The sequence below is a fragment of the Chamaea fasciata genome, unplaced genomic scaffold, assembly GCF_029207755.1.
Source record: "Chamaea fasciata isolate MVZ Bird 193981 ecotype frontalis unplaced genomic scaffold, bChaFas1.0.hap1 SCAF_2, whole genome shotgun sequence".
In the NCBI taxonomy this organism is placed as follows: Eukaryota; Metazoa; Chordata; class Aves; order Passeriformes; family Sylviidae; genus Chamaea; species Chamaea fasciata.
The window spans coordinates 64,558,242-64,582,097 of record NW_027094087.1 but is presented as its reverse complement, the minus strand read 5'-3'; the positions used below and the strand labels follow the sequence as shown (position 1 = coordinate 64,582,097).

The following is a 23,856-nucleotide window of genomic DNA, read 5'->3' as shown; positions in this document are numbered from 1 at the left end:
TGTAAGGTCATTATATTTTTACATTGCCAAATCATATACAGAGAAGTGAAAAAAGAGTGATAAAAAGTGATAAAAAGATCACAGAACTTAAACAAATATTTTGTTCAGACTTTAAATGGTAAAACCCCTGACAAAAATACCTTTAGATGTATTTTTAAGACACACAGCAAAAAATTCCTACTGTCAAAAAACTTTACAGTCCGTAGAAGACAAAATGTCTGAAATTCAGATTCTGAAAAATTATGCTTGATATCACATATAGATATGTGTGCATATGATTTATGAATGTGTGTATGTGTACCATTCTGACCTTTTTATTTTCTACTCTTACAAAAGTAAAACACTCTATGAGTGTTTTTAAAAAAACTCGAGCCTAAATCTTATAGGACTTCACATAATTGCCCAAGTAATGAATGACAATGAATGTGTGTACATTTGAGCTTCCTCGTATAAGGGCATATATACTCTGTTCACCAGGTAATTTTGAAATAAATGTTTTTGTAAGCACAGCACTGTTGGTCTATGTGAAATTAAAAAAAAAGAAAAAAAAAGCCAGTGTATTTTTTTCTTGCTAAACTATTTTCTTTGCAGGGTGGGATAGGGGAATGGAAGGGAAAACACTCTGACACTATGCCTATCAAAACGTGATAGATATGGGAGCCTAGACTTTCTTTTTATTGTTTTCTTTCTGTGGACATTTCTCTATACCTGCAGTTGTAGGAGGTACTCATCAAGAAAAGAAGGAATAAACAGGATACAGAACTTATGATCCATTTCAACCTTTCCATACTCATTCTTCTGGAATTTTAAATTAGAGTACCATTTTGACATGTCAGTAAACTACTATAATTTATATTTCTTTAGTTTAAATTCCTATTATTTAATTATAATTATTATTTTTAAAAAATATATATTGTGTAAATTGTCCTGTGTCCCACAGAATTAAGAATCAAGATTTTAGCAAGGTTCAGAGTTGTTGTGGGTAGTAGAAATGTCCAAAATTAATGTCAGAGTTAAGCGCTAGAAAAAATAAGAAAGAAAGAAAGAAAGAAGGAAAGAAGGAAAGAAAGAAAGAAAGAAAAAGAAAGAAAGAAAGAAAAAGCTCTGTGATTTGAATTGGCCTCTAGATATTCAAGCTCAAACCAGAGAACTTCTCTGGAGTGTGAGTGGCTGGTGAGCATCAGAAAAGCAAAACTGGACTAATACAATTAAGATGGTGACTCTTACTTCCTTGCAATATTATTTTCTCTGACTTTCATCTTTTTTTCCCCTATTTTTCCTTTATTGTTTTTAATATCTTTTCTGAGTCAAGAATCCATAAAATTTTTCAGGGTTTATTCTATTTGTATGTGTGAAATTGTAACCACTGATGGTTATAGAACAATGTTAACCTCCTGTTCTAATTGCTGGAGGTACCAATAAATTAATGAAAATATCAAACATATTCATAATCAACTCAGCTCAGTAAAGGATTAACTTGGTCTTGGTGACTGACTAGACTCAATGTCTAAGATCATAAGAATCATTTCTACTTTTGGAAGAAGCTCTAATCTCCAATGTCAATGAAAAACACCTATTGACTAATAAAATTAAATTGGATATTGCCACACGTAATGTCAGTAGAATTGCAGTGATATACTGGGAGATCAGATATCTCATCTCACCATGCATGATAATTTAGAAATATTTCTGCATTTGTTGCATACATGAGGGACAACCTTTGTTAGAAAACTGGGAAAATTCCCTTAAAGATCTGTAAGATATTTGCCTGACTAAAGTCCTAAATTTGAAGTTTCAATGGCCTACAGGGAGCACCTCCCTCACAATTAATATACCTAAGAATTATGGGAACAGCATGGAAGTGACTTGGAATGTTATATTGTGGCCAAGGGACTCTTTAATTTAATGATCTCTTTTAGTTGCAGTTCACATGTATGAATCCTCTACCCTTCAGTCTGATATGAGCATTCTCTCAGAGCACTGTATAGTGTGAATAAGCAGATAACATTTCTATATTTACAGTGCAGAAATATTCCTTCAAAACCTATAGAAGATATCAGGCCACCAATTATAGAAATAATAATCCCTAAGCATAGAGAAGAAAATAGCAACAAATTTTTGCCAAAATATAACAACCAGTCAGCAAAAGTCTATTTATTGGCAATGAAAACTGTCAGGCCTTTAAGCTTGCCAAATGAAGCCCCTTCCTCAACAAACCTCAACTCCCTGCATGCATCTGTTCAATATGACTGGCTTTGTAAAAATCTGATAAGGATAACATTATTCTTGAACAAGAAGGAAGAGAGCTACAGGAACATCATGGAAAATTGGGCACCAGCATTCTTTTTGCTCCCATCATAGGATTTTTAATTGTCTTCTCATTAATTGGAAAGACTGGTAGGATTGGGAAAAAACCTTCTCCTGAGTGCATTGCCCAATGCCATTTTGACCCTCAGAAGTCAGAAGCAGTACTCTAGAATCTTCCTGGAAAGAGGAGACAGACATTGAATTTGTAGAACTATTTCTTCATCTGTCATTAAAAAATGTTATCTAAAATGTAATGGAACTCACTTTTATTTTTCTCCCTCAAACCAATGTCTTCTAAATAGATGCTGAGCTGGTAGTGAAGCACATTACAGTTATCCAGTGGAGAAAATCTGAACATGGGCTATTATATTCTGATTCTAAGAAAGAACAACGGATTCAGTTACTGCTGCTGTTTGTTTATGTAAAACAGGTAGGAGTGTATCTGGTCACAAAATCAGTAAGATCTGGCAAATGACAATGAGCCAGGTGTTGCAGGAGACTTTCTTACTCAGAAAGGACAAAGAGGTGGCCACACCTGGGTTTCATTCTTAGCATCCTAACCTACAACAGAAACACATGGATGCATCCTAAACTGTATACAAATATTCACTTACACAATAATATTCCTTTACTGACTTCAGCCTTAATACTCAATTTCATTTTAATCCAGTCTTTCTAGTTCCAAATACTTTCCTTTATTTCTTCATTCCCTGATGAGGAAGATTTTGTCCACTGTTTATTAACATGATAAAACTGAAACTCTAACGTCAATGCATATATATATTTCTTGGTTTGTGGGGTATGTAAATGTTACTTGATTATTTGGATTCTGAGCTCAAATACTTTGTAAGCTCTTATTGGTTTGCTTAGGGTACTGCCACTTCTGCCCAGATCTTACAATTTGGATAAAGAATTTATGTTTCTCTCTGATAATCAAGACTACTTTGAACTGTATCAGAGCGTTTTCACATCACTGTGTAATATATGTTCATATAGCAAAATGAAGACAAGATTGTAACATGTTGAGTAAATCTGTTTTTCCAATCTAATAATAGCATTTCAGGCATGGTGCCCAAGCCTTGACATCTACTATTGGCCAAAGTACAGGCTCCCTGTTCTATATATGCTGTTATCCAAGTTGCTGCTATGTACTGAAGCAAATGTCCTCATCTTCATTTCTTTTGTTGCCCTTGTTAAGCAGATAACAGCAGAACATTTTTACTTTGCTCCTTTGTCACTTTATCTATGTGGAGAAAACGAGACTTTTTTATTTTATGCACCCTGATTCTTCAAAGTCCTGCCAGATTGAAAGAACAATGTATTTGATAAAAAATGAAATTAAAATAATAGTTTTATTAACTTATTGAAATAACTTTGGATCACATCTCTTGTAGAGTCCGATCCAGTGACTGTTGAGGCTGGTAGAATTCAGTAGCCACTAATCACAGAACTACGGCTTTTTCACATACACACCCTTATAAAGGTATCTGTACATTTGTCACCTAATCAGTGTAGATTTTATTTCAGCAATGAGAGAAATCTGAAGCCAGTTACTTTTAACCGAAAGTATGACAGAAGTTCTGAGCAATCAGACAAAGCAGCACAATTAATGTAATAAAAAGCTTCAACAGGAAGTCTGTTGTGTCAGTTTCCCACTTAATCAGCTATAACATTATAAAGGAATTACAGGCACTACAAAGTCACATGAGAAAAATCTCACAGACATTTTCTTTGCTATTGTAGGAGAAAAAATAATGTGAAAAGAAAAGTAATTTTCTCAGGTGCTTCTGAAATTTTCAGTTTTGAGGAATGAAAATCTGGCTTTCATGCTATTCTTTTAATACCTGCATTCTGACATTAAAATAATAGAGCCAATGAAGTGAACATATTTCTAAATTTCTGTCACACACATCACTCTGTCAGTTAGTAATTGACATAATGACAAAGTGGCCAGGGAAAATGTAAGTGGAAAAAAAAGGATTGGAACAAACAGGATGTGCAAAAGAAACAGTCTAGAGAGTCTGCATGCATTCAATGGCATGACTAGCTGCATTCCCATTGTATTGCTTAAAAAAAAAAAAATCAAATATTCTAGGTCTTGTGGGTATAAAGTGAGTCCAATAAACAGAAACCTTCTAATTTTCTAATTTCAAAGAAAGGTCTATCAAGGTTAATGCTGACGGTTCCTGAAGAATTTTGATTGGCACTGAGCAATAGTTTGGGAAGCATAACTGAAGAAAATGAAACAATAGGTTACTGAAATATCAAGGGAACTCAGAGTGCTAGCAGTTTTCATACAGCAGTGTACACCATGGCATTCTGGATGTGAATATTCATGCTGCTACAGTTACATATGCTCAAAAGCCTTAAAAAGTTCCCTGAGATATTATTATGCTGTAACTACTAACCCCAGTTAATATGTCCGGAGAAAGACTAAGGTCTGGAACTACACAAAAGGTAACTTTTACTGACAATACTTGGTTTACACAGGAAACTTGTTTATTTGTACACATGGCTTTGAACTCTGGCATGATGGCAGGAAAAGTGTTTGGTTGTTTCCTAGAGTAGGACTACATAAGTTATGTTCATATGGTGTTCAATTCTCTTGCTTCCCAAAACAATGATTTTGTGAAAGGATTTGAGTCTGAGCTCTGGCCCTACTCAATGTACAAACAGAGAACAGTTAAACTCAGAGTTCTAATAAAGATATGCATGGATGTGCATAGCTGTAACTGGTTTTAACTTGCTGTTTGGTTGTGTTTTTTGATTAGCTCTCTGTTTGCTGGTTTGTTTGTTTTGCTTTGTTGTTTCTTTCGTCTTAGGTTTTTTTTTGGGTTTGTTGGTTTTTTGGTTTTTTTTTTGGGTGACTCTCCTCAAAAACAAACTGGTACAGAAGCTATCCATAAGCAATGTCAGCCTGTAGATCACTGATTCCCTCCCTCTTTTATTTAAAAGCAAATTTACAATAGAAAACACTGTTTGGTCGGAAACAGTCTGTAGTGGAAAAAGGGGAAAAGCAGCACAATCTCTAGAAGGCAGCTCAGAAGCATCCCTGCTTGTAGCACTTCCTAATGCCTGTTCTCTACGAGACTTCAGTAATGTGCTTCCTAGACTGTTTTATGGGAGACACTTTAGCCACACTGCTGAATATATGAAGAATATCACTACTTAGTTTATATAATCAAACACATTTGTTCACGATTGTATGCAAAAATGTCAGGTTTTGGCATTTATAATTGTTATATATATAGGCTCTTTCACTGCATATATGTGACTCACATTACTGATCATTTCTAAATGCATTACAAAGATGTATGATATAAAATTATAAATCCTTATGAAGATATTTTAACCATTGCTGAACTATATCTCATATAGATCGGCAGAACACTAAATTAAATAAAAAAGAGTTACTTAGAGGATGGAAAAGTCTCCAGTTTCATTTTCAAGCCTATATAAAACATAGCACCTCAAAAATTGTTCATCTGATGTACATTCATAAATAATATGCAGTTACTTTAAAACAGAGGGGGTTTTTTTACATGGTTGACATAATACATATTTATTCATAGTTAAAGAAGCCCAGGAATTCATTATTATAAAATAATATTTACAATCTTATTTGTAATAGAATTCTGTCATTATTAGAAAGACATTTTGATAGAAAATACTATTTAGTTCTACACAATAATCCAAGTCCAGCAATAAGTACATGAAAGACCCATTAAAATTTTCTCCTACTTGCCTCATTAGGTTCAATGTGCAAAGGAGATCAATGACTCCAAGGTGAATTGGTGAAATGTGTATTTTATCATTTGCTTGTGCCCTGCCTTAAACAGAGCAAAAGATTTAGGTTTTATTTATTTTCTGAAGCATTTCTACTTTCATTTTTCTAAGTATACCACATTCAGATGCTTTCACACTCTTTCTGTTTTACTAGCAATCTGTTAGTGATCTTTTCCTTTCATCTCTCCACATACACATCCTAATGAAATCATTATGGCTGAACTCTTAGTTTTCAGCCTTTTCTATTTCTGCTGCATATGGTGGTAATGATCTCATTTTATTTTGATACACTGACATTAAAACTGTCCTTTTCATCCCCCCAAAATTTCTGGGGGTCTCTTTAAATATATACATTTAATTATTCAAATCACACAGCTGTATAATATCACTTGATGTGAAAACATTTGAATATCAGATATGGGATACTGACATGGTTGCTAACATTTGTTTTGCTGTGTAAATTACAAGTTGTTAAGCAATAATACCCTGAACTGCAGTGTGAAATAAAGGAAAAAAAAGCCAAAAGCAAGAAAAAGAGAAAAATATTTAAGGATGGTTTAGAAGGTTTTGCAATTGAAGGGGAAGTGTGACTCCTTTTACATCTTCTTGCATAATCTGCCTGCATTATCTTGCAATTTAACTTTGAGAACAATAAGTATCCTATTGTGAGTTTATTTTACATTTAGTCTAAGGACTTAACTGAAATGTGTAAGTCTTACCAAAACAAGGATTGGAAAATTAGTGAAATATCTCTTAGTTGATCACTGTGTGAACAGAGGAGTTTCACTAATTTCTCTCTATTTCAGGGGGATGTATGTTCTGGAACTTGGGAACAAGTGGAAACTTGAATCACCTTTTTTTTGGGGGGGGGGAGGTGTTTGTATGTTTGTTTGTTTTTGTTTCGGTTACCCACAGAAGGGTTGTTTTTGACTTTGTTGATACTACTGGTTGGCTTTCCATCATTAACTACATACAGTAAGACCTAGGAAGAGGGGTCTTTATTGCTTTTGGTCTTCTCCTTTTCCATGGTACATAAGGCACTGTTGAAATGTTCCTTAAAAATGCATGGTTTCCCAGAAGGTAAATGAATAAGGAAGAGGGATTTTCCACCTCCTCCCCTTTCCTGTCTGTACTTCCCCACATTCAATGATGGGAAGAGACTGCTCCTTAATGGGGAAATTGTATGGTTTGGGAAAATGGATAAGAACAACCCTTCAGCTGTCATTTGCTGGAAACTATCACTAACTGATTTGAAATATCATAGCTCATAATTTTTATCTGAAATGTCTCATCTGAGTCAGGAAAACCTGAACCAAACCCTGTATTTCACAAAAAAAAAAAAAAATCAATAAACAAGAGTAAAAGGGTATTTTAACATTTCAGACATGGAGTATTTGATTAGCTCAATTCCCAGTATTACATTTGCCCAATGCTACTCCTACAATAAACAGGTTTGTTTGGAAAATGACATGCTAAAAATATATATTTGAACCTTTTTTTTCTGTAACACATTTTGAAATAAATTATGGTTTTGAGCTTTCCTTAAAAATAAAATTTGTAGTTTATGCTTGAAGAAACAAAATATCTTCATAGGCCATACACTAGAGACTTGAATCCTGCATAAGAAAAAAGGGGAATGATATATGACCAAAAAAAAAAAAAAAAATCAAATAATGTGTCTCCTCAAAATAAGGAAAATGTTTCAGAGTCCCATGAATTACAAAGTTATAAAACAAGCTACAGGTGAGAATAAAGTGTACGACCAGGGACAGGTGCATACTCTTATTTCAGTCTCAGCTTTCTCAAAATGTTGAGTGCTACCATATTAGAGTACAGAGAATTAAATAAATGTTTGCAATTCAAGGGTCTTACTTTATCAGATTCATACTTTGTGTGAGAAATATCCATTTTTCAGAGATCAGGTAAATGTTCACATAAGAATTATATTTCTTTTATTCTGAAAGAGAGAAAGGGTTTCATCAGTACCTGAGTTTATGCTAGACTTTTATAATGGAATAAAACTTATTCATTGACTTCATTGTTATAATTGAAATAGCTGCCTGAATAGATTACTATTCCATGTGAGTAAGTGGAACAGATCCAGGACTATGTTATTTTACTATCAATCAGAGAAAGAACTCAGAAACCTTGTAACTTTGTAGCATCATCATATTTTAATAAGAGAAATCTGGTGAGAGTAATAGAAGAGAATGTGTAAAAAAGAAAATATATTGGGCATTGGAAAGCAAATATGCTTTTGTGTTTGAACTTCATGAAGTATTTTATGTGTATGTCAAAAAAAAAAAAAAAAAAAAAAAAAAAAAACAAACCCAAACCAAAGCATTATTTTTCTCATTTACACAAACAGGATGATGGTATTATTCTGTAAATAAACTGATTTTTGTTTGAGGTCAGAGATGTAAACATAATGGGTGTATGAATGATCTAGATATATGTTTTTTATATATACGCTAAGATGAATATATAGATGATTATGGTACTGTAACAGATATTTCTATTTTATTTCTGATTTAGATAGTATTCTATGTCATCATCTAAAGTCTGGGAATGACATGACAAGAGTAATGTTGATCAGGACAAAATACTTTGCTGTATTTTCACTAAAGGGTGTGTATCTCTCAGTAATATTGTTTGTAGAGTCCCTTTCGGATATATTTCTCCTACAGGTATTATTTCTCTCAATCTTTTCTGGTCTTATGCTTTCTCCTTTAATCCTTACTTTGTCACTGTACTCATTTGTATGGAGTCTTTGGAGTGGAACTCTTTCCCACACCTGACATTTATTAAATATGTGAGAAGAGGTTACTCTTTGAGAAAATACCTGTCTTAATGAATGGATAGTGAGTGACTTTAAAAGTGATCTAAAATAAGTAATTTTCTTGTCTACAGTTCTTATTTCCATACATAAATATTTTTGATTGATTTTTACACTTTCTGCATATTAATATTGTGCTTGATTTCTGGAATTTATGTTCAATTACAATGAATTTATACCATTAAACTCCTCTCACTTCCAAAATTACACACCTACATACTCTATTTCCACAGCTCCTGAAAGTAAATGTTTAAAAAAAAGATTATCTGGGTCCCTATGGCAAAGGCCAGCTGAATGGAACTCTTGCAAATTCACAGGGAAGATGGAATTGAGATTCAAGTAATGTTAACTACAGTTGCACAAATAATTTCTGGAAGCTCTCTTATCCTGTGCTCATTAATTTGCTCTCCCCCTATTCAGACATACAGTTTGCATTTAGATAATTTTTATTTTCTGTGTGAGTCTTTTAATCTGGAAGATGTTTGAACTTCTTCTGCCAAAAAAACCTCCGTTCTTTAAGCCAACATGTTTTAAATTACTTGCAATCAATAGTGTAAAATGATGAACATAGTGCTCTTTGCTCAATGGATTTCTTGAATTTTTTCTTACAGACTCAGAGTTACAGTGATCATGGAACCTTCACCTTGACCTTAGAGTTTGCAACCTTTGGGTCTCACATCTTTCACACCAATAGTTCACTGAGGTATTTTCTTCAGTAAAAGAACTTCCAAGACTATTATTGAAATGCTTTGGAAAAAAATGTGAACTTTGGTGAACATTATACAGGAATTCCTGAAGAACTTTAGTGACATCCAGTTGCCAATAATCTGGCTTCAAATTTCTCTGATAGTATTCAGTCTGAAATAATCTTAATTTTTTTTTTCTTAATTTTATTTACCAGTTGTGTTATGGGTTTTTTTTTTCCTCCCTTTCCCATTTCCCTTTTCCCTGGAATCACATGAGTTCAATTTTCTTGAATTAAAGGAGCTAAAGTCTCCCAGGTTTGAAAAACAAGGCTGGTTTGTGATTGAGGTTTTTTGTTTGTTTGTTTGTGGGGTTTTGTTTGTTTGAGGGTTGTTTGTTTGTGTGTTGATTGTTTTTATTTAACTCCTCATTTCCTCTTTTGCAACAAGCTCCTGACAGTGTTTCAGACACCAATGAACAGGAGGTTGATGTTAATTCTGTTTATTATCCTAGAGTATTTTAAAATTAGAAAAACATTAACATTGTCTTAAGCCATGCAAATTGCTTCGGTCACACAGAAGTTGAGTCACTTCAACTAAATAAGTATTAATTTAATTTCTTTAAATTGGCTCAACCTTTTAATGGAATAGCCCTCCATTAATTTAGGATTTCCTTGCATCAGTTTAGATTGCAGTTCTGAGACCATGTCTTGAATAAATGTATACTTTTGTGATCAGTTTGATGATTTTATTCTTAACTCTTCTGATATTTCAGCTTTTGATATCAGTGAATACTTGCTTTTTAAGGTAAAGTTTTGTTCAAATATAGTCTGTTTTGATGCACTGGTATCTTCTTTTATTGATCCTATAACACCCGAAGTAGATTTGTACAAGGTGGATATATGTGAGCAACTTTACAGTAAAAAACATATACAAAGAAAAATGGTTCACCTATAATGGATATTTTCCTTTTCTATTCCAGTTGCTGGCTTCTGCTTCAGTGGACTTTTAGGGTTCTCATGGAACTTGATTATGTTTGTCTTGATGCTCTCATGTCTACTTTTTATAAAAGAATGCATATGCCTGTGACTGCATGGTACAATTTTTAAAGAGACTTCACAAATTTTAATTTCTTCTCCTTTGATGTCCTTGGGCATTCCTGATATGTTTTTTCATGGTTTGTAATCCTTTCCTAAAGGGTTACCCTGTCTAAACTTAGGTAAAGTCCCTTTCCTGAGGATGTTGAATGTAGTCATATTGTTCAAAAATGTATTCTTTTAAGTCTTGTTCCACTTGTGCACTTGACATGCTATGCAGATGAAGCTACACAGCTTATTGCATTTTATAGACAGCTCCATAGTGGTCTTCATAGAAAAGTTGTCTCAGCTGAGAAATTGATTTCTTTTTCCAATTAACACAACATTCATAGGCAGCATTTTGGTGAGCATCTTACAGGATGAGTCAAAGGGTAAGATCTGGTATTAATTTTCATTTTGGGTCATGCTCATAGAAATTACAAAAATTGGTCCTTGATAATTGTGTAAAATACTTCCTTACACTTTCATCAGTAATTTCATAAGGAGTGACTGTCCTTTTAATACTGTGAGATAGACATGACTCCAAAGTATGGGGAAATAGAGGAAAAACAGGAGCAGTCTAGAGTTTTGGTTTATTTTTTTTCTTTTCTTTCATGGCAGTTAAGAGTTTGCTTGGGCTTCTGATCTGAAAATGAGTAAGAGAAAAGTCTTTCCAAAGTAGGCTCTTGAAAGTCTGATAGCTCTAACAGGAATAGCCTTATAAAATATCCTCTGTTTTCCTCTGGAAGTAGATTTGGGTGTTTTGGGTTTTTTTCTATAATAAAGACCTAAGCCAGAACTAGTACTTCCATTTCTTTGCTGTAATAGAAATCTGTGCCAGAGGATGAAGATATACACATGGTTTTCCTCATAAGATTTATGAAGACCAAAGTCAATGGGAAGGATGCAGAAAACCTGGTGTGTTTGTGGTAGGATGTGTGGCTTCCTGTACTTCCTGTGTATTTCTATCCCAGTGGAAGTGGAAAGTATTAATTCCAGATTGTCCCATTTCATGCATACAAAGCTGGACCATGATTTTGTGGAGAACTTTCTACTGCCTGACTGTTAAAAATGGCCCATGATGCAGTCAGATACAAGGTATCTGTTCACTTCATGTTAACTTAAAACTATATGATGTCCATGGGTTTTGGTTTCTGCTGCTAAGATATTTTAAAATTGTTACTGTAATTGTCATTCTTATTGCCTTTGGGAAAACTGATATGCCAGTGTGAAGAGCATTTATCGGTAGGAAATACGGGCTTTCCAGTTTTACTCCTCCGTGCTTCATGTTTGTTTCTTAGGCAGCCTGAATTACATCAACAACACATAAAGACCAAACAGAACAAGATCAGCTGCTGAGCAGTGGAAAAACCTATAGATTTTGAGAAATTACTTCTGTGACTGAATAATGAGCCTTGGATTCTGCAACCTGGCACCCGTCATCAGTATTGTATTAATGAAAAGGAAAACCCTTAGAATTGTTATGGAGGCATAAAAACTGGTGTTTCAGAGTGGTGAATCAAGCAGTAGCCTTTATGAATAGATACCGTGGTGTTTTACAATAATGATCAAAAGCACTACAGCTTGTAACACTGTTACAGCACTCTTTATGGAAAAGAAGCATTACTCTGCTAAGAATTTTTATTGGTCTGAACCTACCATGCTTTGTCATAAGCAGCCCTTTGTAAAAGTCTTTAAGTTAATACCAGTATTTTATGCTGTACTATCTTTGCTGTGAAGCCAATGTCTCCATTCATTTCTATTTATTATATTTTGATATGTGTAACTGTAGGGCTAGATCCAAGAAAAAGGATTTGAGTGAACTTAGGGTTTTATCTGGCAACTGTGATCTGGAAAATCCCATCTGCAATTTTACCTAAAGTATTTTTTGTCAAAATTTTCAAGGTATATAGGTATATAGGACTCATTTCAATGAGTCCTCTAGGATCCCTGAATTCTTCTTCAAGGCAGGTGTACAAGAAATGTGACTTTGTCACCTAGTGGGTAAATTGCTAAACTGTGAGACCAGAGACCTACAATCTATTTTATGTCTATTTCCATCCACAAACTCTTACTATAAAATACATTTTGGGTTTTAGCAGCCAGTCAGGATTTTACCACCTACAATTTACAAACTACTGTATCTAAGCCTTTATAACAGAGATCTTCATTGAATCTAGCCTTCCTTAAATTCATAGCTTTAGCACTTACTGGGAACATATCAGTAATTGAAAAGGTAATGTCATTTAATGATGTATAAAGTACACACCATTCAGGGGTTTCTTCTTTGAGATTTCTGTGATTCTAGAGTACTTCTTCCTACAGAGAACCATTTTAAATGTAACTGATGTAAAGGATGTTATGGGATATAACCTTAGGATCATGTCTATAGGAGTTTATGTTTATATGGTTATAGTCACATGGTTACAATATAGGCTGCAAGTGGCAGTGGGAAAGACTAGGTTTTCTGCTTTATTTTGGCACATAACCAGCCATTTGGTCCTCTTTCTTTTTTTCCCAATCTTCTTAAAAGATTGAAATCTTTTAAATTCAAGATCCTTCTGATAATACTGCAGTGATATATGTCATTTAAAAGATAGACAGCTGTGGATTTGGCAGCATGCTACCTCTAGTTACAGAGTAAATATGTAATGTATTGAAGACTTCAGGAATTCTGCTGTCGACAATGAACTTGCCAGGCGAGAAAGACTATTTTAAATGGACAACACCTATTTTAAAGTCTGTTCAATTTCCATGGGGGGAATAAATCACAAGGATTCAAAAGACTGTGAAAGGCTGACCTCTTTTGATGCTTCAACTGTTTCAGGCAAGAAGTCCATTTAAGGATTCTCATTCACCTTATCATTATTCCTTTAACTGACACTTCCCTGTTGGTTGTACTACCACTAGGAATTTCTGCTGAAACATGTACAGGCTAATTTCTGTTGACAGGATTAACAAAACTCTACCTTATCTGCATCAACCAGTGAATAGATGAAGGTAACAATGTCATTTCCCCAAATCCTTTCCCATCCTTAGATTCATGCAATTAATATCTTTCTTTTCTTGTACTTTAAGAAAACACAGTAAAATCAAATATAAAACATAACTCAGTAAACACGTCCTGAGCTCATCCTATTCATTTCTTATGTGTGGCAGTGCAAGAGACTTTATAAATTTAAAGTATTACAGTTGTGTTATGTACTTTGGTTTCATGTATTTCAGTTCACTGTTCACTGTACCCCAGTTCTATTTTTAGTCTCCCTCATGTCACAACCTCCCCCTCTGTCTCCCTCTGCCTCTCCTGGTTTTCCCCAGTTCCAGCACCCAACTGGTTACCCTTTCCTGCCTTGTGTAACTGTCTGTCATCCCTCAGGGAGATTCCCCCTCCCTGCCAGTCACCCAGGGCCTGTCCCACAGGTCTGGAAGCTTCGATAGGAGCTTCCAGGTGACTGGCTGGCTGGAGGGCTCTCCCCTCCCTCTCTTTGATGATAAGTTTATGTTGTTGTCAGTTATGATAATGAATCCCCTCCTCTCTCTCCCCAGTGGTTATGTATGTACCCACCCCGAGTCTCCACCTCCTGTATTAAACCCCCTGCCTCCCAGGGCTCAGGGTCTCTCTGAGGCTCTGGGCTAAAGGCGAGGATCCCCCTCAATAAAGCCTGACTCCCAGATAAACCTCCGAGAGTCCCGTCTCTCATTACCTCCACCGTAGCTAAGCGGCAGGACGAAGCTGGCCAAAAAGATCCCACTGATACCCTGTGGGGGCGTGTCAGGGGCTAGCCTGGCATATGGAGACATGCACCGCTGCACTTATGGCCACGTTACTCGTATGTCAATGCGATAAGTGTTTTCTATGCTGCGTGTGCCAGGACATATGAGGAGTATATGAGCTTAAGATGGTTATAGTACTATTTTGAAAGGGCCTTTTCTGGTCTTTTAAGATAAAAATTAATTTTATATGTGTATATATATATGGATCATTTGATACATTATAAAAAATTCTGCAAATAGCTGAAAGAGTTCAGTGTAACTAAATGTACTGAATGTCACCAATGTTAGCACAACTTCATTAAGAAACAACACAAAATCTGTCTAATATCGTATCTTCTCACAAAATGCAATAGTGGGAATGCAGTCTTCCATTAAGACACTGCAGCAACTTTCAGTTTGCAAGCCTATATGGTACAAATCACAGAGTTCTCTGACATTAGAGGACTCTCTGATAGCAGTTAGGATGAGCTGTGAAATGTCAAATCTCTTTATCCAGTTCAAACTAATTTGAAGTTCAAAAAATGCTTGGGATACTGTTTCCTGTATTGCTTGTAAATCTTGACACTTTACTTAAGTGAGATGGAAAATGTATCATGAATTTCTACAGTAATCAGCACAGAGTTTATTTTTCTCTGTTCATGGAACATACTTCAGGTATTTTAGGAAGCCTCATTTTAACAGGTACCTTCAAAATAATCCTGAATGGTGGCAGTGATTCTAATGCAAAATGCTAGACTTAACAAAGTTGTCCAGAGAGTCTTCAAATGCTTAAGTGAAATGCTTCATATTGACAGCTGTGGAGACATTATAAAACCTCATTGACTGTCCCCAGATGAGACTCTTGTCTCAACAGCTGGTCTAGAAAATGGGTTACTAAGCCATAGAAACATATCTTTGTATCATGGAATTCCATGAAAATATCTATGACAATATTTTATCTTGGAAAGATATTGTGATAGCATTTAGGTATGTTCAGACTGAGGGAGGTTCCTCAGAAAATAAAATGTTCTTTACTCTTCCATGTAGATAAGGAATCCCTCTAGCTCTGTTTAAAAAGAAGGATTATTTTGGGTCTTCTTATGACATAAGTATTCTTTACATAGCAAAGTAGGTATTAAAAAGGTTTTGAAAGTACTAAAGCATCAAAAACAAAGATACTGTTAAAGAAAAGTTAATTTAGGCAAGTGGTGACAATATATAGATACCAGACACAACTTGAAAAACACTTTTTTTTTTTAGTTAAATTTTAGTTTTAAAAATTTCAGGAACCATACTCGTTACAATTCTTAAATAATAAGATTTCAAAGGCAGAAATATACATCACTATCAAAACTACAAGTAAGTATCCCTAAGATAAAACTAAAGAAAAAACTGAACCACAACATATCCAAACAACTTTGCTTTTCAAGAACATGCGTGTATTTTGTGGTTGTTTTTCAGACTTGGAGTTGCCCCCTATAAAAAAATTCCTATTTTCTATTCACACTACAGGAGAGAATTAGTTTTAGAATGTTGTTTTTACAGTTACAAAATGGAAAAAAAAAGATAAGCATTACAAGGTAAAAATATTTAAAAAAAAAAAAAGTATTTACACAGGACTGCTTCATAATTGAGTTTTTACAGTCATTCTCTTTTTCCATTCTTATATTGAGATCCACATTACTACCGAATAATGCACAGCTTCTGAAAAGTATGTTTATTCACAGGAAAATGGGAAAAACAATCACTGACTTACTAGTGTTTATTAGGCAAGGAAAATAGTATCTGGTAACTATGACATAAAGCAAATTATCAGAACATAATTGAATATTTTCTTCTGCACAAAACTAATTGATGTTGTAGGTTTTGCAATAATTACTGTGTACATACACAAAGTTATTCAAAATGTTTAACACTGGATATTTAACTTCAGAAGCTGTATTAGAGAGCCAAACTGCCTACATGATCTATGAAACCTATAAAGGAAAATTCATAGCATGTACACTAGGAGTTGACTTGTCCCATTAACAAGAACCTGATGCTTTAACCTGCTGCTTAAATACAAGGAGTATGTAACCCCTAGCAGTGTGAGGTTGCTTCCATTTTGTGACTTGCCTGTGGTGGAAAGATCTACATTGACAACCTTCTTTTTGGCTGTACTAGGGTAATCTTTTTACTATAGCACATGAGAACATGTAGTGCAGTGGTCAGAGAAAAGTAATAAAAGAAAAAGTGTTAGGATGTGTTACTTCTGGATATGTTACTTCTGTCTGGTCTGAGAGGCTTCAGACGGAATTGCATGATACTATTTTGAGAAGGTGAGTATCTTGAAAGCACAGGTGAGACTTTTAACAGCCCATATATCTGAAAGCAGAAATTTTGATGGGTGGAAACAGGACAGAAATGTGTGCAAGAAAGAACAACTTTCTATGCTTCTAGAGTGTGAAATAAGCTCTTTTCCCCATGTAAGTAAGGAAAGGGACTGCTACATCATCAAATGTTTCATGTAGGCCTATAGTCAGTTATAAGAAATTATTTTTTCCTTCCCTTATTCAGAAGCCCTTCACTGAGTTCCCTACATTTTCCAAGGTAATAGATACAAAAGCTCCTGTAGTGCCATGGTGCGGTGCTTCTCCCGGGTACCCACATCCTGTTCCTGGCTAGCTCTGGCACCGACGCTGCAGTAATGGTACTGTTCTGTATCCTGGGATACGTTCCCAATCCTGTGGGCTCTTGTCTTCAACAGAAGCGTGAACAGTGGCAAGGAATAAGGGAGGACTCGAGAGAATTTCAGCTGGGTTTTATTAAGCCTACGCAGGACTTGTGCACACCCAGAGAGACAGCCCACAAAAGCATGTCTCCTCTCTGTACAGCACCTTAAGTATGGGGGTGGAGAAATGGGAAGGGGACAGCTTGGAACCAATCCAAAAGGTGAAGGGAGTGACCCTGAACATAAATGACAGCCAATAGAACAAATCAATAAATCAAGGGAAGGGAGAACCCGGGATCCTGCCAATCACTTGATGTCCTCGCTAGAACTTTCTAGACATCAGGGCAAGGCTGTAAAGTGATGGACAGGACCCATAATTGTGATTGACACTTGACAATCACTTGGGGGAAACCAAGAAGGGGTTGACATGGGGGTACATGGAGCAAACCATTAGAACTTCTATAAAACAGTATAAAACAAAGAACAAATGCATGCAGAAAACTGGTAAACCCAAAAATGCACCACTACACTGGAGCTTCTGAATTCACAGCTGTATTGTGTTAAATAGCTGTTTCCATCATCAGTTTCTCACACCACTGACAAAATTTCCAAGCATGTAGTCATGGCCAAACTGGGAAAACAAAAGAATCATAATTTTTTGGCTCTTAGTAGACTAACCATGACATGTGCAAAATAAATGCACAATGGTGTACGCACAGTTCCAACTGGTAGATCTCTTTGTCATATCTGAGAATCCCTAGGCTGTGTAATCACACCAAAGATAATATCCATGTGGTTTATAAAAATATTTTGGCATGCTGGTTTTCTCCTGGATAATTTTTTGTGAAGCTAGTGAGTGTTTAAGCCTCTGAAGTAAGATGAATCATAAAAGAGCATTCAGATATTTGTGAAATATTTGGCTCAAACAAGAGTTGTTGCCAAAGATGCAGGCTGTTTGCCAGGCAGCATTGGGATCACATGAATTCTGGAGGGAAATCAAAGGGCTGAATGCTTGTTGTACAGGGCTTTAAAATGTGTGAGATATAAACAGATGAAATAACACAAAAGTATTGAGAGGAAGCGAGCAAAGGAACTTTAGAAATACCCATAGAAACAGGAATTATTCTGTAATTGAATAGTCTGGAATAGTATCCTGTATCCTCCATTGTGATTTATTGCTTTTGTCTAGTCTTTGCAGGAACCTATGTGAGCCTTGTACAATACTGACAGAATGTTGAAGATTGCTTATGAAAAGAGAGAGTTAGTTTTGCTTAGGTAAGAGAGTTAGTTTTGCTTATGAAGTTAGTTTTGTTTAGGTACCATGCTCAGGCATCTGAGAAAAAGATCAGATGCCTGAGCATGGTACCTAAGCAAAACTAACTTCATTTGGGGATAGTAGATGATCTACTTGGAAACAGCAGTTAAGGATGAGGAAAGATACCTCAGGACTTCCCAGATGGCATTTCTCAACAATGCTTAGGTAATGGAAAAATTCATTTGGCCTTTGGCTGTGTTGATTTAATTGTGTAAAACTAGAGAAAAATTGGAAATGGTCTATGTATCTGAAATTGCGATTCTGCCAGGTACCTATGCAAAGCAAAAAACTTCAATATAGTATTATAGCAAACAGAAAGAAAATGGACAATAAGACATCTTCTACTATATCTCTGATTTGACAAAACTTCCTAAAAGAGATAAGATAGGGAGAAATTTCTAGAATTGTTCTTGCAATTTCTGATGTGTATCCTTTTGAGACTCAGGGTTGGATGATGGTACAGCCGAGATACTCAGTAAAATGAGTAGCACATTGGAGAGTGGGCAGTGGACACAGTGCACAGGTACAACACAGCACCATAGCCCAGAACCAGGAATTGGTTGTTAGCCAGCTGATGCTTTTCTGTGCTCATGTTTATGATTAGTCGACCCTGTTTCTCCTTGTTGGGCCCTTGTACATTTAATGGAAGTTATTTTGCAGCATCATGTTCACATATTTAAAAATGTCATTACTTGTTATTAGCTGTATTGATTATATACCCCCAGCTGCATTCAGAACTTTATTTTCCACTGATGTTTTCTACTATTTATCCATCCACAAGTGAAAGTAGAACTCCTCCCCTGCCTTCATCAGCCTGAACTTTGCTATATCAGAGCTCCAGGGCTTTGTGAGGAAACTGTCTGGGGGTTTATAACCCAAACAACCTCAAACTGTTCAATAAAATGTTTAAAATGTAAGTACTGTACCACTAGTGTCATTAGGACCTCAAATGTACAGCTCTGTGGCCATCCTATTTCTAATACAATATGAAATTATGGATGTTTCTACATAATATTGATTTATGAGATGTAGCAATAAAGTAACATATGGAGATGGTTTCTAGAATGCACTTGGAGCACCTCAGAAAGATTCTCACAGTAAGCAGCACCTTTGCATAGTAGGAAAAACTCCAGAGACAAGTGTGCTACATTAGTATCAGTGTCAAGCTGACATTTCAGGGTTAGTGAATAAATATCCTAAAGCCCAAGTGTTTATTTTTGAGAAATTTCATATATAGTGACCTTGACTTTACATTGTTTTTTAGGTACGCATATGACCTCTTTCCAAATCACAGTTTACAGTGGTTTACTTCAGAAATATTATTCCTACACTATTAAAAAGAATTAATCAAACCTTGATACAGTGCTTTTTCTTTCCCATTTGTGCTTTTATTCTTTCTCATGTTTTGATGAAATAGCGAAAGGATTTAGAATTATTAAAGCACATGCACCCACACAGTCATCCTCACATATATGTTCATATATATATATATATATATATATAGGATTTATTTCCCTGATCTCCAGTTTGTAACCATATGATACATAAAAATGTATAAAAATAAGGAAGATCCAGTTCACTATCAAACCAGCTGGTAATTTTTCATGTAAGCACAGTGAGGTTACTTTCCTGCTTAGTCTTAAGGGTGAAAGTAACTATTCAAAGAGATTTTTATAGAATTTACCCTAAAAGAGGTTGCTATAAAACTTGTATTTGATCATAGAAGATACAAAGGTGTAGTCGCCAAACGCTAGAGACCTGCAGATTATGATTTTACTTATCTTTATGCTCATAAAAAGAGTTTTTCACAATTTTTCTGAGAACAGAACCATGTTCTCCAGTGAAAAAATAATCCTTTTATTAATAATAATACTTGGAACATTCTAACATATAGTAAGTCACCCACCTAGACAATCCCCAACCATGTGAAGTTTAACAAGACTAAGTCCATATTCTCCACCTGGGGCAGAGTAATCCTGGTTATACCTTCAAACTGGGACAAGAGGATGAAGAGCAGCCCTGTAGAAAGACATCTGAGAGTCCTGGTCCATGGCAAGCTGAACATGAGTCCACAGTGCCCTGGAAGCCACAAGGGCCAATCCTGTCCTGGGGAGCATTAGGAACAGCATGGCCAGCCAGGCAAGGGAGGGCAAGGTTCCATTCTACTCTGTGATGGTCTACCCTTCCCCTGAGTGGAGTTTTTGAGCATCTCAATATAAGAATATAAGAAAGAACTCAGTATGAGAAAGGCATCAAGCATTTCATTCCTTCTTATATAGAAGTAGACATCTTTGTGCTGCATCAGAAATTATCTTACCAATTTAACCCCCTGGCTGAAATCTCAGTTCTTTAAAACTTGTGGGTATTTTCCCAGAGTTTCAGTGATGTGCAATTTCATTTTGATATCTGTTTAGGACATGACCTTTATGTTTCATAGCCAGTTCTTTTGTTTTCATGAATTCATGATGCATGGAATTTTTGAGTTGGAATTTAATAGATTGAAAGATTCTGCTATTCCATACTCTGATATTTTTGTAGTGGCTGTTTTCAATTAATATCTTAGAAAACATTTTTTAATTTCACCTTGCATTTAAATTTTGCATAGTAGAAACTTGGGTTCTGTGAGACTGATAAAGACTGAAGTATTTTTAAGAGGAGATATTTACAGATATTATGCATTACTCTCATCTTTTATTTTTTTCCTTCCTATAAGAATTTGTCTAAGAATATTCTCAAGCAGTGTACCAGTTCTATTTAACTGTCACTCCTTAGTGCAATATTTTTGAACATTTGTGTCCAGTCTAGGATGAGGATTTTCCAACTGGCATTACCCTTCTCTGTAAAACATGAGACCAAACACCAATATTTTAAATTGGTTCATCTACCTGTTTTTATTATGGCTGATACTTTTGAACATCAAAGACTTGAATAAGAACACTAACTACCTTGATAGCTGCTACAGGTATCTAATTTTCCATGTTATGGATATATTGGTATTCACAGGGATGGTTACTGATGATCTTAACTGGAATATTTGGCTCTCAACTACCTTTTAAGCATTCGTAAATAGTTACCTCACAAAACCTCTCTTATTTATCCATCTTTTCAGATGGGAAAACACTTTTCTCAGAATTGATGACTACTTATTTTTCTGCTAAAGTAAATACAGATCTATATCTCTTTTCATTTGTGCAAGAAGCTGACACATTCTGTCACAACATAGCAAAAGTAAATGGGAAAGTGACAGCTTCCTGGCAAAATTTTAAAGAGATAAACATCTATTTTTGTTTAAACAGCTACTAAAAAAATGGATAGAAGCTTTCCAAGTTGAAAGACTGTGGAATATATGAATGTTGCAAACTGGCAAATAAATGCACAAGATCTGGATACTAATTATTACCCCTGCAGTTTTCACTGTATTTGTCCATTACCTAGTATGAAAAGTTTAAGTAATGTACTTAACATTATTAGTTTAGGTATGTGAAACCATACACTAAACTCTGCATTCTATTATTTTTCAAAAGAATCAATAACCAAATTTAAGAAACCCAAACAACCTCTTTTTAGCAGTAATGTATTTTTGCATTCAATTTATGTGGAAAGGTTTTGGTAGTGGAGAAAAGGGGTATAGAGGTTTGCATTCTGTAAAAATAGACCGGGAGCTGCCTCCAGGTTGGGCAGAGCTCCAGAATGGACCTGCCATTGCCCACAACAGCCAAAGAGTGATGCTGGTGGTGCCTCTGTGATAACATTTAGAAAGTTGTGAGAGAGGAGTGAGAATATGTGAGAGGAATAGCCCTTCAGACACCCTGATCAGTGGAGAAGGAGAAGGAGGACGTGCTCCAGGCACCTGAGCTGAGGTCCACCTGCAGCCCATCGTAAAGACCATGGTGAGGCAGCTGTGCCCCTGCAGCTCATGGAGGACCACAGTGGAGCAAATATCCATGCTGAAGCAGGATATTTCTTCCAGAAGGAAGGCCATGCTGATGCAGGAGCTGTAGTCTGCAGCAAGCAACACATGCAGAACAGGTATTCTGGCATGATTGGTGGCCAATGGGGACCCATACCGGAGTCATCCACTCTTGAAGGACTGCAGGCTGTGGGAAGGATCCACACTGCAGCAGTTTGAAAGCGACTTTCTCCCATGGGAGAGACCCCACGCTGCAGTAGAAGAATATGAGGGGGCAGAGAGAAAGTGTTAGGGACTGACTCATTCCCCCTCTCCCTGTATAGCTCTGGGGGAGGAGACAGGCAAATCAGGGGTGAAGCTGAGTCTGGGAGAAAGGGAGAGTGGAGTTAAGGAGAGTTTAAATTTGACAATAAATTTAATTAACCTTAGTGGGAACCTGATGGTTTACTCACAACACACACTTAAAGTGCTTACAGATTCTAACACCCATGGATTCAAAGTGGTTTGGATAGTTATTGAATCCTTTTTGCTTCAAATTAACATGATGATGAGATACGAAAAATTCTTTTACTGTATTTCTGAATGTAGAATTCAGAAAGAGTAAGGAGAAAAAAAGAAGAGATAAATAAAAAGAAATCTCATAAGGAAGAGAACTATGTGTCCAGAAAAAAAGGCTGGGTAAAGGATAAGTCTGGATAGGACATACAGAAGCCTCTGTAAAAAGGTCAGAGGAAAGATGGAAAATTTATACTGTTGTGTGAAAGAAAAGCAGGAAAGACATTTGTCAAGGGAAGAAAACAGAAATTGAAAGGTTCACAGGTAAAAGGGAACTGCAGGAAAAGAGAAATGCTTTGAGTGGGAAAAAAGACAGTAAAATCAAAAAAAAGATAAGATAAAGATATAGATAAAGGAAGAAGAATTATTGGATAATCACTGGTCCCTTTGAACCCAAGCCTTCCTATGAGTCTATGATCTAGTCAAAGATCACAAAGTGGTGTGAGAAAACAATGAGATAAAACGAAGTTGTGTTGATTTATGCTGCTGGCATTACATGTTTCTAAGTTTTCATCTTTACCCTTGCAGAGGTAAAAAAAGAAACTTTGCAGGACCTGTGTGCATTTTCCTTTGTTTAGTACACTAGCTATCTCTGCAGTTGACACACTTTTGTTCAAGTGTTGGCCAACACCTCTAAACATGAAAGTGATTCTATTAGCTCCATTTTGCAAAAAAGGGAAATTGAGGAAAGGAGTAATATTTTTCATGGGGCTTCAGTGCAGTTACAGTGATAAAGCTAGGATAACCATACTCCAAACCAAACTGAAATTTCAGGGTCAAACTTTTCTTATATTGCTTGTGCAGTTGTTGAAATGACACTTGTTGAGATCAGTGTAAAGCCCACTGAGGAAGAGTTGGGCTTGGATTTAAATATAGTATATCTTCAATTTCCATCAGTGTTTCTCACTTAACAGTAGAGGACAAC

At 35.7% G+C, this 23,856-nt stretch overlaps 1 long non-coding RNA gene across 1 annotated transcript; it reads left to right on the top strand.

Annotated features, from left to right (window-relative positions):
• The first annotated feature begins 7,463 nt into the window (after positions 1-7,463).
• On the top strand, positions 7,464-10,265 carry LOC136285982 (uncharacterized). The gene is made up of 3 exons (XR_010719642.1): positions 7,464-8,015; positions 8,629-8,721; positions 9,541-10,265. It is a non-coding gene; the product is annotated as an uncharacterized lncRNA (long non-coding RNA).
• Positions 10,266-23,856: the final 13,591 nt, after the last annotated feature.